The following is a 15,554-nucleotide window of genomic DNA, read 5'->3' as shown; positions in this document are numbered from 1 at the left end:
AAGAACTGTCTCCTTGCTCATCAGGAGACCTTCTCCATAACACCCCCCACCGCCACCTCCTCTCCGCTTTGACATTCCTCCCTGACTAAACTTGTGCTCGTCTCTGGTGCCCCCTTCCTTCCCCCCCCTCGCACCCCCTCAGGCCCGTCATCCTTCCATCAGTCCGTCCGTCGCCTCGTGGGTCCTGCTCTGCATCCAGGCGGCCCGCACGGCCGGCTGCTGTCTCCTCCTCTGGAGACAGCCTATCAGGGGCCTCACGTCATCCGTCTCCAGGACCTGACTGACGGGTCAACCTTAGAGATTACCAGCTACTATCAGGGAATGTCTGCCCTCCCTAAGTGGAAGCTCCTTTCTCTCCTCACAACACTGGTTGGGAACGCGGACCTGCTTATAGGCCTCTGAGCCTCCTCTGCTGCTCTTTATCTGTCTGGGAGCTTCTCTGTTGACTTCGCACAAGGTCTGCAGGGAGAAAGTGTCGCACAGCGACGGTGATCAACTATCTTGTCCAGCATAGGCAAGCTGCTCTCGGTTGTAAACATCGGGCTGGTTTCGGCTGTCCATTCCAGCAACAGAGGCAAAAAAAAAAAAAAAAAAAAAAAAAAGGTTTTGGTCTTTGCTATCAAGGTCCAGATGGTCCGTTCCCAGGCTGCATGTTGAGACCTTCGGTGATGCTAATATTAACTGTGTGTTTTTTTCTGAAAAAGAAAAAAAAATCTTGCACTGTAGCTTGAAAATATTCCAAGAAAACATATATTTTGGCTAAAACAAACAAATGAAAAAAAAAAGACTTTGACATTTCGACAGCTGCATCGTCAGCTTTCAAGTTACAAAAGAGGTTTATAGGACATTCCAGAGGTTTGTATGTGGATATAAAGCAGCACAAAGATGCACAGTGCCTTGCTAAAGGCATTTAGTCACGATGCAACCTCAAACCTGTCAGTCATTGGGATTAAATGTGCAGTCAGTGTCTGAATTAATGAAACATGTACCAGTTGCTGGCGATACGAACACTTTTTTGTGCCCCAGATGATGAGAAACATCTATTAAAGAATGTAACTGATGAAATGAACAAGCTAAAAACATGGTTCAATGAAAACAAGCGAAGATGTTTTCATTGAACCATGTACAAAGCTAAACAAAAACAATGTCATCCAGTCAACCGCGCACAAAAATTCAGATAAATGGGGTGAATATTGAAAGAGTGAAAGCAAATTTCTAGGTGTCATGATGGATGATCAACTCAACTGGAAGCCACGCAACAGATATGTTCGAAGGAAAGTGTCAAAAACCCTCGGGTCGGTTCAAAACCTGCAAATTCAGAACTACTAGAAAGCAATTTTGTGCATCGCTACGTGGAACTGAACTGAGGAACAATTTTATTATTGACATAAAGCAATGTCCAAACAGGAAACAGTTCAAATCATCATACAAACACGTGGTAATTACTAGATATAATGCGTAAAGTTGTGATGATAATGATGACTGTTGTTACTATTGGTTTGGTGTTTTCAAGGAAATAATGATTATTATTGGCCATTGTAATTATAACTCAATAGATAACATATTGATGGTTCACTGTGTGTTTGCATATGTCACATCGAACTATGTAAAATTATGTAAGGAGTGGGAATATATATATATATATATATATATATATATATATGTGTGTGTGTGTGTGTGTGTGTGTGTGTGTGTGTGTGTGTGTGTGTGTGTGTGTGTGTAAATTCATGTACATATTGAATGTAATAAATTAAATGAATAAAGATGGATAGACTAACACAAAGTAGTGCTTGTTTCTGAAATTCAAAATAAACTGTTTTTAGAAATAGAAATCCGAAAGTGTGGTATCCACTTTTATTCAGACTCCACTTTAATGTGACTCCCCCAAACAAAGTCCAGTGCAACCAGTTGAGTTCAGAGATCACCTAATTAGAAAACAAAGGTTCCCTGTACTTGATTTAATCTTAGTTTAAATACAGCTGTTCTGTGAAGGCCTAAGAAAATTGTTCGAGAAGGTTTTAAAATAATGGCCCATGTTTCAAGCATTTCACTGAGCAACGTCAAATCCATGCTTCTAAAAGAGAAATAACTTGCCACAAATCTACCGAGGCTCTATCCAAATACCCTTATAGAGTAAGGACTCTTTAGCCATAGTGGAAGTGTGTCAACGGTCGCCATGATAAGTGCTGTCCGAATAATGAGGTCAGTAAGGAAGGAGGTAGGAAGAGTAGCCTGTAGTTTTGCCTAGGAACCCCGCAACGTCCCTTACCGGCGCCAACATCCCTTTAGGTATTCCACAATTATTTTCATGACATGACGTATCAGCGCCGTCACGGAAACCAACAAAAATGACCGGAGAGAAGAGATTGCACAATTTGTAGTTCATTTTTGGAAGCCTGTAGACCTGGATTTACTCTCATCATCCATGTGTGTTACCATCATGTAATGAAGTCAGAGTTAAAGGCTGTTCGAATTCGGCACAGTAATCCAAAACTCCTTCGTACAGAAGCGATTGTACTTCCTGTGGAGGATGAGGAGAGTCCACCTGTCCCCGCCCATCCTCACGACCTTCTACAGAAGCACCATAGAGAGCATTCTGACCAGCTGTCTCTCTGTGTGGTGTGGAGGCTGCAGTGCCTCCGACTGGAAGAACGTGAGGAGAGTGGTGAGGACAGCAGAAGGGATCATCGGGGCTCCTCTCCCCTCCCTTAAGGACATTTCATCCCAGCACTGTGTGTCCTGAGCCCGTAACATCATCGGGGACCCCTCACACCCCACTATGGACTGTTCTCCCTGCTGCCTTCTGGGAAGAGGTTCCACAGCATCCGCTGCAGGTCCACCAGGTTCTGCAACAGCTTTTTCTCCGTTGCCATCAGACTGTTGAACTGCTAGAACTCTAAACTGGACTCTGCACCACATTTCCACATTTGCTCGCATTTTTGCTCATACAAATGGTTTAAATATTCACCTGTACACTGTGATCGCAAACTGTTTCTTTCTCCTGCATTGTTTACATTTTAATTGTTTACTTTTTAATCACTGCTGCACTTTAAACTGTAATTTACAAACTATATGCAACGAAATTTCGTTCTGTATGCGCTCTGTACATACAAAATGACAAATAAAGTTGTCTTAGTCTAAGTCTAAGTCTTTACTCCCAAGGTAGAGTTCTTTCTGTTGACCCCATGAAAGGTCAAGGAACAGGAGCTGGAAGCTATTATTAAGGGTATTTGGATGGAGCCTACGACTTGGACATCCACCTAAACTAATGAGAGCACTGAGTGAAAGAAGCTAAGAGGCCCACGGTAACTCTAGAGGAGCGGCAGAGATCCACAACTCAGGAGGAAAGCTATTGTCAGCACAAATCTGGACTTTATGGAAGAGTAGAGCAAGAAGAATGAGATGTTTGAAAGAAAGACCAAATAAAACGAGTCTGAAGTTTGCCAAAAGTCATAAGGGACCCACCAGAAATGTGCAAGACTGTTCGCAAATCTAATTTCCAAGCGGAACGTACATGCGTCAAGCATGAAGCAGTCTTTGGGAGAGCTGAATACAAAATCATGCCACACTTTTCAGATTGATATCTTTAAAAATATTTAAAAAATCACGCATCATTTGCTCACATCGTCAACTTTGTGTTGTTCTAGCCCACGAAATACCAGCAACATGTACTGAAGGTTGCAATGTAAAGGGTTAAAGCAGAATAGTTTTAGTGTGACTTTAATGGAAACACTTTATCTATATGTATATATGTACTGTAAGTAACAACTTAAAAAAGTCACTAAAACTAAGAGTATGAATCCTGCTTTGACACATGGTGTGATTTTACATCTTTGTTCAATTGTGACACAAGAAGAGATTGAATTTATTTTTTTTTACCCAAAGACTCCTAATCAGATTCCTCAAAGCATCACACCAGCCCCCTCCCTGGGCTGCCACCTTACTGTGGTGGAGGGGTTTGAGTGTCCCAGTGATCCTAGGAGCTATGCTGTCAGGGGCTTTAAGCCCCTAGCAGGGTCACCCAAGGCAGACAGGTCCTAGGTGAGGGACCAGACAAAGCGCAGCCCAAAACTCCCCTTATGATGAGTACAATTGTTGGACCTCGTGTTCCCTCGCCCGGACGCGGGTCACCGGGGCCCCACTCTGGAGCCAGGCCTGGAGGTGGGGCACGTTGGCGAGCGTCTGGTGGCCGGGCTTTTGCCCATGGAGCCCGGCCGGGCTCAGCCCGAAGAGGCGACATGGGTCCCCCTTCCGATGGGCTCACCACCTATCGGAGGGGCCAAAGGGGTCGGGTGCATTGTGCAATGGGTAGCAGTGGAGGGCGGGGACCTTGGCGTTCCGATCCTCGGCTGCAGAAGCTGGCTCTTGGGACGTGGAATGTCACCTCTCTGGTGGGGAAGGAGCCTGAGCTTGTGCGCGAGGTTGAGAGGTTCCGACTAGAGATAGTCGGACTCACCTCGACGCACCGCTCTGGCTCCGGAACCAGTCTCCTTGAGAGGGGCTGGACATTCTTCCACTCTGGAGTTGCCCATGGTGAGAGGCGCCGAGCTGGGGTTGGCATACTTGTTGCCCCCCATCTCGGTGCCTGCACGTTGGGGTTTTCCCCGGTGAACGAGAGGGTGGCCTCCCTCCGCATCCGTGTGGGGGGACGGGTTCTGACTGTTGTTTGCGCTTATGCGCCAAACAGCAGTTCAGATTACCCACCCTTTTTGGAGTCCTTGGAAGGGGTACTGGAGAGTGCCCCTCCTGGGGACTCCCTCGTTTTGCTGGGGGACTTTAACGCTCACGTGGGCAATGACAGTGGGACCTGGAGGGGCGTGGTTGGGAGGAATGGCCCACCTGATCTGAACTCGAGTGGTGTTTTGTTGTTGGACTTCTGTGCTCGTCATGGATTGTCCATCACAAACACCATGTTCAAGCATAAGGGTGTCCATATGTGCTCTTGGCACTAGGACACCCTAGGTCGCAGTTCAATGATCGACTTTGTTGTCGTTTCATCTGACCTGCGGCCGCATGTCTTGGACACTCGGGTGAAGAGAGGGGCGGAGCTCTCCACCGACCACTACCTGGTGGTGAGTTGGCTCCGATGGCGGGGGAGGAAGCCGGTCCGACCGGGCAGGCCCAAACGTACTGTGAGGGTTTGCTGGGAACGTCTGGCGGAGTCCCCTGTGAGGCGGAGCTTTAACTCCCACCTCCGGGAGAACTTTAAACACGTCCCGAGGGAGGCGGGGGACATTGAGTCTGAATGGACCATGTTCCACGCCTCTATTGCTGAGGCGGCTAGTCGGAGCTGTGGCCGCAAGGTTGTCGGTGCATGTCGTGGCGGCAACCCTCGAACCCGCTGGTGGACACCAGCGGTGAGGGAAGCCGTCAAGCTGAAGAAGGAGTCCTACCGGGCATTTTTGGCCTGTGGGACTCCGGAAGCAGCTGATGTGTACCGGCAGTCGAAGCGGCAGGCGGCTCGGCTGGTCGCCGAGGCAAAAACTCGGGCGTGGGAAGAGTTCGGAGAGGCCATGGAGAAAGACTTCCGTACGGCTTCGAAGCGATTCTGGTCCACCATCCGGCGTCTCAGGAGGGGCAAGCAGTGCAGTACCAACACTGTTTACAGTGGGGGTGGTGTGCTGCTGACCTCGACTCGGGACGTCGTGCGTCGGTGGGCGGAATACTTCGAAGACCTCCTTAATCCCACCAACACGTCTTCCATTGAGGAAGCAGAGCCTGAGGACTCTGGGTCGGGTTCTCCCATCTCTGGTGCTGAGGTTGCCGAGGTTGTTAAAAAGCTCCTCGGTGGCAAGGCTCCGGGGGTGGATGAGATTCGCCCTGAGTACCTTAAGGCTCTGGATGTTGTGGGGCTGTGTTGGTTAACGCGGCTCTGCAACATTGCGTGGACATCGGGGGCAGTTCCCCTGGATTGGCAGACTGGGGTGGTGGTCCCCCTATTTAAAAAGGGGGACCGGAGGGTGTGTTCCAACTACAGAGGAATCACACTCTTAAGCCTCCCTGGTAAGGTCTATTCAGGGGTTCTGGAAAGGAGGGTCCGTCGGATAGTCGAATCTCGGATTCAGGAAGAGCAGTGTGGTTTTCGTCCTGGCCGTGGAACACTGGACCAGCTCTACACCCTCAGCAGGATTCTTGAGGGGGCATGGGAGTTTGCCCAACCAGTCTACATGTGCTTTGTGGATCTGGAGAAGGCATTCGACCGTGTCCCCCGGGGGATCCTGTGGGGGGTACTCCGGGAGTATGGAGTACCGGACCCTTTAATAAGGGCTGTCAGGTCTCTGTACGACCGGTGTCAGAGTCTGGTCCGCATTGCCGGCAGTAAGTCGGACTCGTTTCCGGTGAGAGTTGGACTCCGCCAAGGCTGCCCTTTGTCACCGATTCTGTTCATAACTTTTATGGACAGAATTTCTAGGCGCAGCCAAGGTGTTGAGGGGATCCGCTTTGGTGGCCTTAGGATTGCGTCTCTGCTATTCGCGGATGACGTGGTCCTATTGGCTTCATCAGGGCGTGATCTACAGCACTCACTGGAGCGGTTCGCAGCCGAGTGCGAAGCGGCCGGGATGAAAATCAGTGCCTCCAAATCCGAGACCATGGTCTTGAACCGGAAAAGGGTAGAGTGCCTTCTCCGGGTTGGGGAGGATGTCCTGCCCCTAGTGGAGGAGTTCAAGTATCTTGGGGTCTTGTTCACGAATGAGGGGAAGATGGAGCGGGAGATCGACAGGCGGATTGGTGCAGCGTCTGCTGTGAAGCGGGCGCTGTACCGATCCGTTGTGGTGAAGAGAGAGCTGAGCCAAAAGGCGAAGCTCTCGATTTACCGGTCGATCTACGTTCCTACCCTCATCTATGGTCACGAGCTTTGGGTCGTGACCGAAAGAACGAGATCCCGGATACAAGCGGCTGAAATGAGTTTTCTCCGTAGTGTGTCTGGGCTCTCCCTTAGAGATAGGGTGAGGAGCTCAGTCATCCGGGGAGGACTCAGAGTAGAGCCGCTGCTCCTCCACGTCGAGAGGAGCCAGTTGAGGTGGCTCGGGCATCTGGTCAGGATGCCTCCTGGACGCCTCCCTGGAGAGGTGTTCCGGGCACGTCCCACCGGGAGGAGACCCAGGGGAAGACCCAGGACACGCTGGAGGGACTATGTCTCCCGGCTGGCCTGGGAACGCCTTGGGATTCCTCCTGAGGAGCTGGCCCAAGTGGCTGGGGAGAGGGACGTCTGGGCCTCCCTACTGAAGCTGCTACCCCCGCGACCCGACCCCGGATAAGCGGAAGACAACGGACGGACGGACGGACATCACACCAGCTGTTAGAACATTTCCCCATAACCTTCGGACTACTAGCTCCTTTCTGATCGGGCCCTCGTGCGTTTCATGCTGACTCCGCCAGAAGACTCTGGCGTCAAAAAGCAGACCTCCCTCCCTCATGCCAGGTGGTGTGAAGCGGACTAACTCTCAAGCCCTCGTCACCGCTCTCCGTCTGGAACATGGAGCCCTGAGTTATTTGTGTATCGTGTATTGATTTGGAGGTACAAGCCCAGGCTGTAAAGCAAAGATAAAGAAGTTAGGTATTAACTTTTTTTTTTTTTTCAAGGTGGGGGGGGGAGAGCAATCTGAGCCTGTTTCACATAGTTGGAACCCACCAAGTGGTGAAAAAAAACCTTATGGACTCTGGATTATTGATTTTTCTCTCAGAACAAAAAAAAAAAAAAAAAGGTATGTGCAGTCAGTATTTCCCTGTGAGCTCAGATAGGGCTGCTGCATTCCTGTCTACTCCCTCCAAGGTTACTGGCCGCTCACGGCTCGGTTCGGCAGGCAGGACCAAGCACCTGCAAGATGCACATTGTAGTGTTTGCTGCCTCTGAAGAAACCCCTGATTTTCTTCCAGTAACAAGAGGAGGAGGAGGAGGAGGAGGAGGAGGGAGGGGAAAGAGACCTCATGAAAACATCACACAGGAGAATTCAGCTTCTTCTCTCGTTTCCACCCAAGATCACAAGGATGACAAAATGTTGAACCCTCGCCACACAGACAGGCGGCTGTGAATACTGATAAGGAATCCTCACCTGGGACCAGGCTGGGGGGTGGGGGGGGGTCGCGGTGTCATCAACACCACCGCGTTTGCTTAGCCAAGAGCTGAATGTGATGAGGTTTGCACGTGCTGATTAAGTACGGCTTCGCCATTGTTCAGCAAACTTGTAGTGGTGTGAAACTAATCACATCTAAGGAGGGGCCTCAGCGGGACGACTTCTTCATTATTTGAAGAGTGTACTCATTACTTCGGTAAACTCACAGTGGCTTCTATTCGTTTTATTCAAAGTAACACTTCTTTAGGATTCTGTGAAGTGTAATGATTAAAAAAAAAAAAACGTTACATGTTTTTCTAAGAAATCTGAAAAGTGTGGCCTGCCTTTCTGGTCCGTGTCCCTTGAGTGAATGCCTTGACCACGAGCCACTGCGGTTAAAGCTGCAGGTCTCTTGGGGTTCGTCTCTCCCAGCTTCAGACGTCGACAGAATTAAACATTTGTCTGTTCTTCCTTGCAAAAATACAGTAGCTCCAGATCAGTCGAGGTAAAAAATGTGCGGACATCATTTTTCAACTCTTCAAAGTTTCACATTGATGGGGCCATTCTGAAACACCGATATGCTTTGACTTTTCCTACTGTTCTCCAATTTGCATTGTTTTTTTTTTTTTAACTTTTTGTTCTCTGTCATTTTTTCCCCTTCATAGTAGGTACACCTTGTCTGGGGTTCAGTTAGCTGTGACACAGTCCAGGGGAGACTGATCATCATATTATGTAGAAAGGATTCCTGGATCAATGTGTGCTTCTGTGCTTTTCGCGTCTCTGCTCTGTCTTCTCTAACCCCCAGTCGGTCGAGGTAGATGACCGTTCACACAGAGCCTGGTTTTGCTGGAGGTTTTCTTCCCTGTTAAAAGGGAGTTTTCCTCTCCACTGTCGCTTCATGCACGCACTGCAAAAACGGAACTAGAAATAAGTTAAATATTCTTTAAAATGAGTGTATTTGTCCTTGATTTGAGCAGGTAAATAGGATGATCTGCCAATGGAATGAGATTTTTGTACTTAAAATAGGAACAATTCATCTCCATCATCTTATTTTAAGTGCAGGGTGTCTAATTATCTTATTTTAGTGCTCAAAATACTCATTCCGTTGGCAGATAATCTTATTTACCTGCTCAAATCAAGGATGAATACACTAAATTTAAGAACATTTTACTTATTTTTAGATCCGTTTTTGCAGTGTGCTCAGTATGAGGGATTGCTGCAAAGCCATCAACAATGCAGACGACTGTCCACTGTGGCTCTACGCTCTTTTATGAGGAGTGAATGCTGTCTGATTTGATTGAATTTAACTTTTTAAAGTGCCTTCAGATGATGTATGTTGTGAACTGCGGCAATATAAATAAAACTGAATTGAACCGAATTGATCTAGGCTATGCTATAGTAGATCTGGCTGTATGCTCGTTGTTTGCTATCCTGCTGGAACGCAAACTTTCCTTTCAGTCTTTTCCAGGTTTTGTCTTGGATTTATTTCAATCTGTGACCCCACAAACCCCGCCCATCTTCATGGTCCTTGCAGACGAGAAGCATCCCCACAGCATGAGGCTGCCACCACCACCACCTCACCACGTTTTAGGGTAATGTGCACGGCGGTCGAAAAGTTTAAATTTGGTCCGATTAAAGCCGTCCCAGCTTGACCTGTGAGTTTTGTTGGGTGGTACACGTTCCATCTTTTCAGAGGACGAGAAAGTCTGTGATACTGTTTTAAAAGCCTAAATCTGCTATAAGCTTTCTCCCTGACCTATTTGCTGCGTCGCTGGATTATAATGATGCTGTTTGTTCATCGCTGTTCTCTAAATAAAACCTCTGAGGCCTTCATAGAACAGCTGGATGAATGCTGAGACACACAGATACATTAACTGGCTGTTTCCTGAAGGCAGTTTGTTGCATTTGGATTTTATTAAGCAGCATCAGAGCAAAAAGGAGCTGAATATATATCTAAAGAATCCCATCGTTACTTACTTGTTTGACACATAAAATCCCAATAAAATACATCGAAGTTTGTGATAGTGACATGATTAAATTGTAAAAAAAAAAAAAAAAAAAAAAAAAAAAAGAAGAAAGAGTTCAAGGGGTGTGAGTAGCTGCACTGTAATTAGGCTGCAGAATTTCTAACCTCATCAGAAATTTCTTTCAATCTCAGCATCAAACGAGTTTTACTGTTCAGGCAAAGGTTACAGCAACACGGTTTTATAGAATTATTAAGTAAGCAATTATGATAACCCACTGTTTCAAAGATAATCAAGTGATAAGGGTCTGTCAGACTCACACTGCAGTTTGCCCTTAAAAGCTCCTCATCCTCAGGGGCAAATCAATGCCTCTCAACCCGAACCTGCTGCACGGGTTCCTGCGTCACTTTTCTTTTGAAAAAGGGAGAATATTTCAAATTTTAAACGGCATCTGCAGCTTGCAACAACTCCGCTTGTTAGTGGCATTTTATCAAAGCTCATAAACCTTGAATGACTATATATTGATAAAGACTGTTTAAAGTGTCATCAGAATGATAACATTTGCACTGTAAATGGTGGCTCCAGTCTCCAATCGAGCTCAGATGATAAGGAGAGCACATGCTGGCGTAGAAACTAAAAGGACAAACTCCACTGAATATTCAGCGGCGCTGGTATGGAAACAATAATAATAATACGTGGAAAGTTTGCTGGAATCCCTAACATTAAAAGGATTCGTTTAATTAAATCAGCCTTAAATGTGATTCTACTGTTTGGGAAATAGAGCAAGCCAAGCTTTTATGATGGGAGTCAGATTGCCCTCAAACAGTGGACAGAAGATAATGAAAGTGACCTAATGTACAACTTCCTGACTCCACACGTTTCCTATTCTGGCTTCACGTGTTTTCACGTTGATTTCACACACAAAAAGAGATAAAAAAATAAAAAAATAAAAAAAAAGATTTTGACATGAAAGTTCTTATAGCAACTTTTACATCCATGGTGTTTGCTGGTGTCAGCTCCTCTCTCTTTCTCCCTTCTCTGTGCATAAATAACAATAAGCTGAGTGGTTTGACACTTTGCCCAGATCAATATCAATAAAGCAATCAGCGTGTCAGGGTCCTACATGTTTCAAACGGGGACCTGCAGGAGAGGATTAGCGAGTTTATGGCTTTACACTGCGAGGCGCGGCTGTTGATCGCAAGTAAACCCACACCAAAAAAAAAAAGAAGGAAAAAAAATTAGATTCAATAGAACAGATGATGCACGCTGACGAGCATCAAGTAAATGCATATATTTAATCACATCATCTCAGCAGGTTATCAGACCATCCTGTTATTATGACACTTTTCTTATTTTTTATTTATTTTTACATTTAACCGACTTAAGTTACCAGTGAAATGGTCCCAAAAGAGAGACTGCAGCAGCACAAACCATCACACCCCTCCTTTTTTTTTTTTTTTTTTTCTTTCTGGTACTCGAAGAGTTTGTCCAGACAGGCAGAGCGCACTTTGCTCTCAGTCCGATCGTAAACCGAGACAATAAATTCAACCAGACTTCTGAACTGGACAACATGAGAGAGAGAGAGCAAAGGAAGGAGAGGCAGAGGTGAGGGAAGGAGGACCTTCAGACAGGCAGGGATCAATTCTTCCAACGAGGCAGAAAAAAAAAAGAAAAAAGAAAGGCCCCGAGTGGCCAAAATGCAAGGCAGCTTGAAACCATTCCAACTCCTCCTTCCTGATCTGTGCGATCAGTGAATCTGCACCTCAGGCTGATTAATCAATATGAGCACTGTGGGAAGGTGCGTGTCATCTGCAGCAAGTTAACTTAAATCTTCCTGTAACCTCCTCATCATTATGCAGGTTTTTTTTTTTTTTCCAAATCGGATCTGTTTCGAACAAGTTGTAAAAAAAAACAAAAAAAACAAAAAAAAAACAAATACACATGTTTTCCTTCTCGGAAACCCAGGATTTCATCTTTTAAATGAGGCTTCATGCAGAGCGGCGAGGTGAAGGAGTCCTGTTCAGTCACTGGGTGTGCTGCCACCTTGTGATGTGATCCAGGTACTGCAGGTCGACCCGCAGGAGAGAGCTTCACTTCCAGCAAAGGACAAGCCGGCTTCAGTGCCAGTCAGAAGTTTACATTATTTTTTTTCCCCTGCAGCAAACAACAAACATCAGTAAATCTATATGAAAAAGAACTAGGTGCACAAATTTGAGTTTATTTTGAATCATCCCTAATCCACACAGGCCGAAATATATCCGCACATCTGGATAACTGGGCCTTAGCGAGTTGTAAAGAAAGCACACACTTCTGTAGCCCCGAGCAAGCTTCCGGTGTGATTTTACAGCTGATCTTACCAGAAATGTTGGATTCTGCTTGATTTGTTTGGATCCCCTGCACCGGCCGGCATGGCTTTTACACGTGGTCCACATATTTTCATGTTATCCAGCTCCCAAACCGGCTGAATTATGTGAATGATTAGGATGACGCTGGAACAGCAAGTCGTGCTCATGTTTCAACCATCCAGCTGTTGACCTGAGGTGACCTTGACTACTGGCAGCAAGCCAGACCCCTCAGCATGAAGCTGCCACCACCGTGCCTGACAGCTCATAAAGCGCTCTGAGGCCAAACGGATCAGTCTTTGTCTCGTCTGACCATGACAGACGAGCCTCCAGAAAGCATTTGGCTCGTCCATGTGGTCAGCTGCTTCTTTCTTGGTTGGCATCCTTTTAATAACCTTGCCTCACTTCTCTTCACCAGCATCTTCCAGGTTGTGATCCAGCTTAGCCTTTAAAGTTACCTGGGCTGTTTCTAAAGCATTCTGACCAATCTCCTTGTAGTGAAGTAGACAGTTTGGGCCATGGGAGTGAAACTTGATTGAAGTGATTCAAGTGAAAAATGTTCTCAAGCAGGCAAAAAAAAAAAGTCTGGTGTGGATAAAAGTGGTTGAGTTTCTGAATTGGATCACACATAAACCCTTTAGCCATTTTATAGATCATGTAATCTATAAATAAACCTACTTGAAGGGTTAAATCCTTGCTGATTAGAACCAGAATTAGCCCAGAACATTGGCTACTAAAGTATGGGGTGTCTTGTCTGTTCAACTTAATACTCTGCAAAATGGGAACTAAAATTATGTAAAAATTTTCTTGAAATGAGTGCATTTTCCCTTGATTTTAGCTGGTAAATAAGACTGTTAACCAGTGGCATAAGACTTTTGCACTTAAAAAAAAAACCTGTTCATCTCCATCATCTTATTTCAAAAGCAGGATATCTAATCATCTTATTTTAGGGTTAAAAATACTCATGCCATTGGCAAATAGTCCTATTGAGCTGCTCAAATCAAGGAAAAATGCACCAATTTCAAGAAAATTGTACTTACATTTAGTTCCCTTTTTGGAGTGTATGGTACATTTATCCAAACATTAAGGGGAGTTTTATAGAGGGGGGGAAACAATCCAGAATGGATTCAATCAGTGCACCTAGTAACAACTTTTAAAACAAACAAATAAACCAAATAAATTAAAATAAATAATTTAAAGCCCCCAAATTAACATCCTGATGATGAAGTGTGTAAACTTCTGAAGTGCCGAGCAAGCCAGAGCGCCAAAACAGATGGCCTTTCCAGGGATCAGAGTATAGACCAGAGGTGGGTCGCCTTGGTGACCGCTCTCCTCTCCAGGGGCTCCATTCATCTCTAATGTGTCGCTCAGTGAAGCCCGCAGAGCCGGGCCACCGTCACCCCCGCTCAGAGGGGGGGGGGAGGTGGGCAGCGAGTGGATTAGCTGGCCTCCTCCTGGTGTGGCAGTAAAAGCCCCTGCAGTCTAGTCAGCAAACACGGCAGGCCCTGGGAGCAGCTGAGACCGCTGGCTGAAGTGGTCACGGATGCTCCCCAGGATCAGGACAGGAGGGGAGATAGCGCCGTCTCCGGCACCCTGACACTCAAGTCAGCATGGCGGCGCGAGCCTGCAGACTGTCACAGGAGACGCACGGGCCGCCTGCTCCATCAACCGGCTGACTGACCTCGCCTTTGGTTTCAGCTATTTGATAAAAAACAAACATTTTATTCAAATGTCTTTGGTGGAATTCGTTTTTCCTAACACTTCACTGGTTCTGGGGAGTGGTTGAGGGAATGTGGTCCATTTCAGATCATTACTAAACTTACTGAAGGAACGCCAGGCAACACATGTGGGTTTTACAGGTGGTCTTATAAAGGCAAGATGAACTGTTGCTTAATAAAGTCAGAAATTGGTGATCTGGGAAACTGATCTTAGGCTTTTAAAACCTTTCCCTGGACAGAGGACATACTTTCTCATTGCAAAAGCAAAACCAATTATATAAAATATTCTGAAAAATATTTAGAAATGCTGCATAAATAAAACCGATTCATCATATATTGTTTGATTGCTGATTGGGAAGAACTCCATGAAAAATAGACACAGAGCTTTAATTAAAATAAATAAATAAAAAACTACAACCCAAAAGCAGCGCAAATGTTAGACTGAACCATTTCCTCTGGCGTTTAAAGCAATGCTAAAATCTGTACTGATTAAAGACACAAAATATGCAACTTCCCCATTAAAGAAACCATTAAAGTTATTAATATGTGGTTAAAAAGAACTAAACCTTTTTTTTTTTTACTTCATAAATACAGGGCTTTGTGGATAAGAAGTATAATCAAGTTCTTCATGCAGAAATTGAAAGGTTTCCAGATATGTTTACTTTTAAATATATAAAAACTAATACTATATATTATGCATATGGCCCCTAGAGAAAAAAAAGTGGAAGTAGAAAACAAGGAAAGGACGTAAGAAAATGAAGGACAGACAAGGAAGGAAGGACACCAGGGTGGATGGATGGAAGGAAACAAAGCAGGAAAAAGGAAGAAATACACAAAAGTAGGGAAGGGTGGAAAGAAGACGATAAGGAATAAAAAGATAGAGGAAGATGAAACAGGAAGGAACGACAGAAGGAAATAAAGGCAAGAAGTGCATAAGGATGGAAAGGACGAAAGGAAATGAATGAAAAGAGGAAGGACACACTGCAAAAAGAGAACAGTAGAGTTTTCTTGAAATGAGTGTTTGTCCTTGATTTGAACAGGCAGGTGTAAAGGATCTGCCAATGGAATAAGATTTTTGCGCTTAAAATAGCACAAACTCATCTCCATCATCTTATTTCACGGGCACTATATATAATTATCTTGTTTTAGGGATCAAAATATTCATTCCGTTGACAGCTAATATTATTTACTTGCTCCAATACACTCATTTCAATAAGAATTTACTTCCTTTTAGTTCCCCTTTTCCAGTGCACAAAGGAGGATTAAAAGGACATAAAAGGAGGAAGGAAACAAAGGAGAACAGTAGGAATGAGTTAATGGAGAATACAAGAAATTACTCAAGGACAGGTAATGTAATGCACAAGAGACAAACTGGTACACAACACAGGAGAGAGAGAAGACCCGCAGAGGCGAATATGAGGAAGGTAACAATGGATGGAAAGGAGGTTAGACATGAAAAAAGGATAAACCAGCGCA

Source organism: Fundulus heteroclitus, chromosome 6, assembly GCF_011125445.2.
Source record: "Fundulus heteroclitus isolate FHET01 chromosome 6, MU-UCD_Fhet_4.1, whole genome shotgun sequence".
NCBI lineage: Eukaryota > Metazoa > Chordata > Actinopteri > Cyprinodontiformes > Fundulidae > Fundulus > Fundulus heteroclitus.
This window is presented reverse-complemented; position numbering follows the sequence as displayed.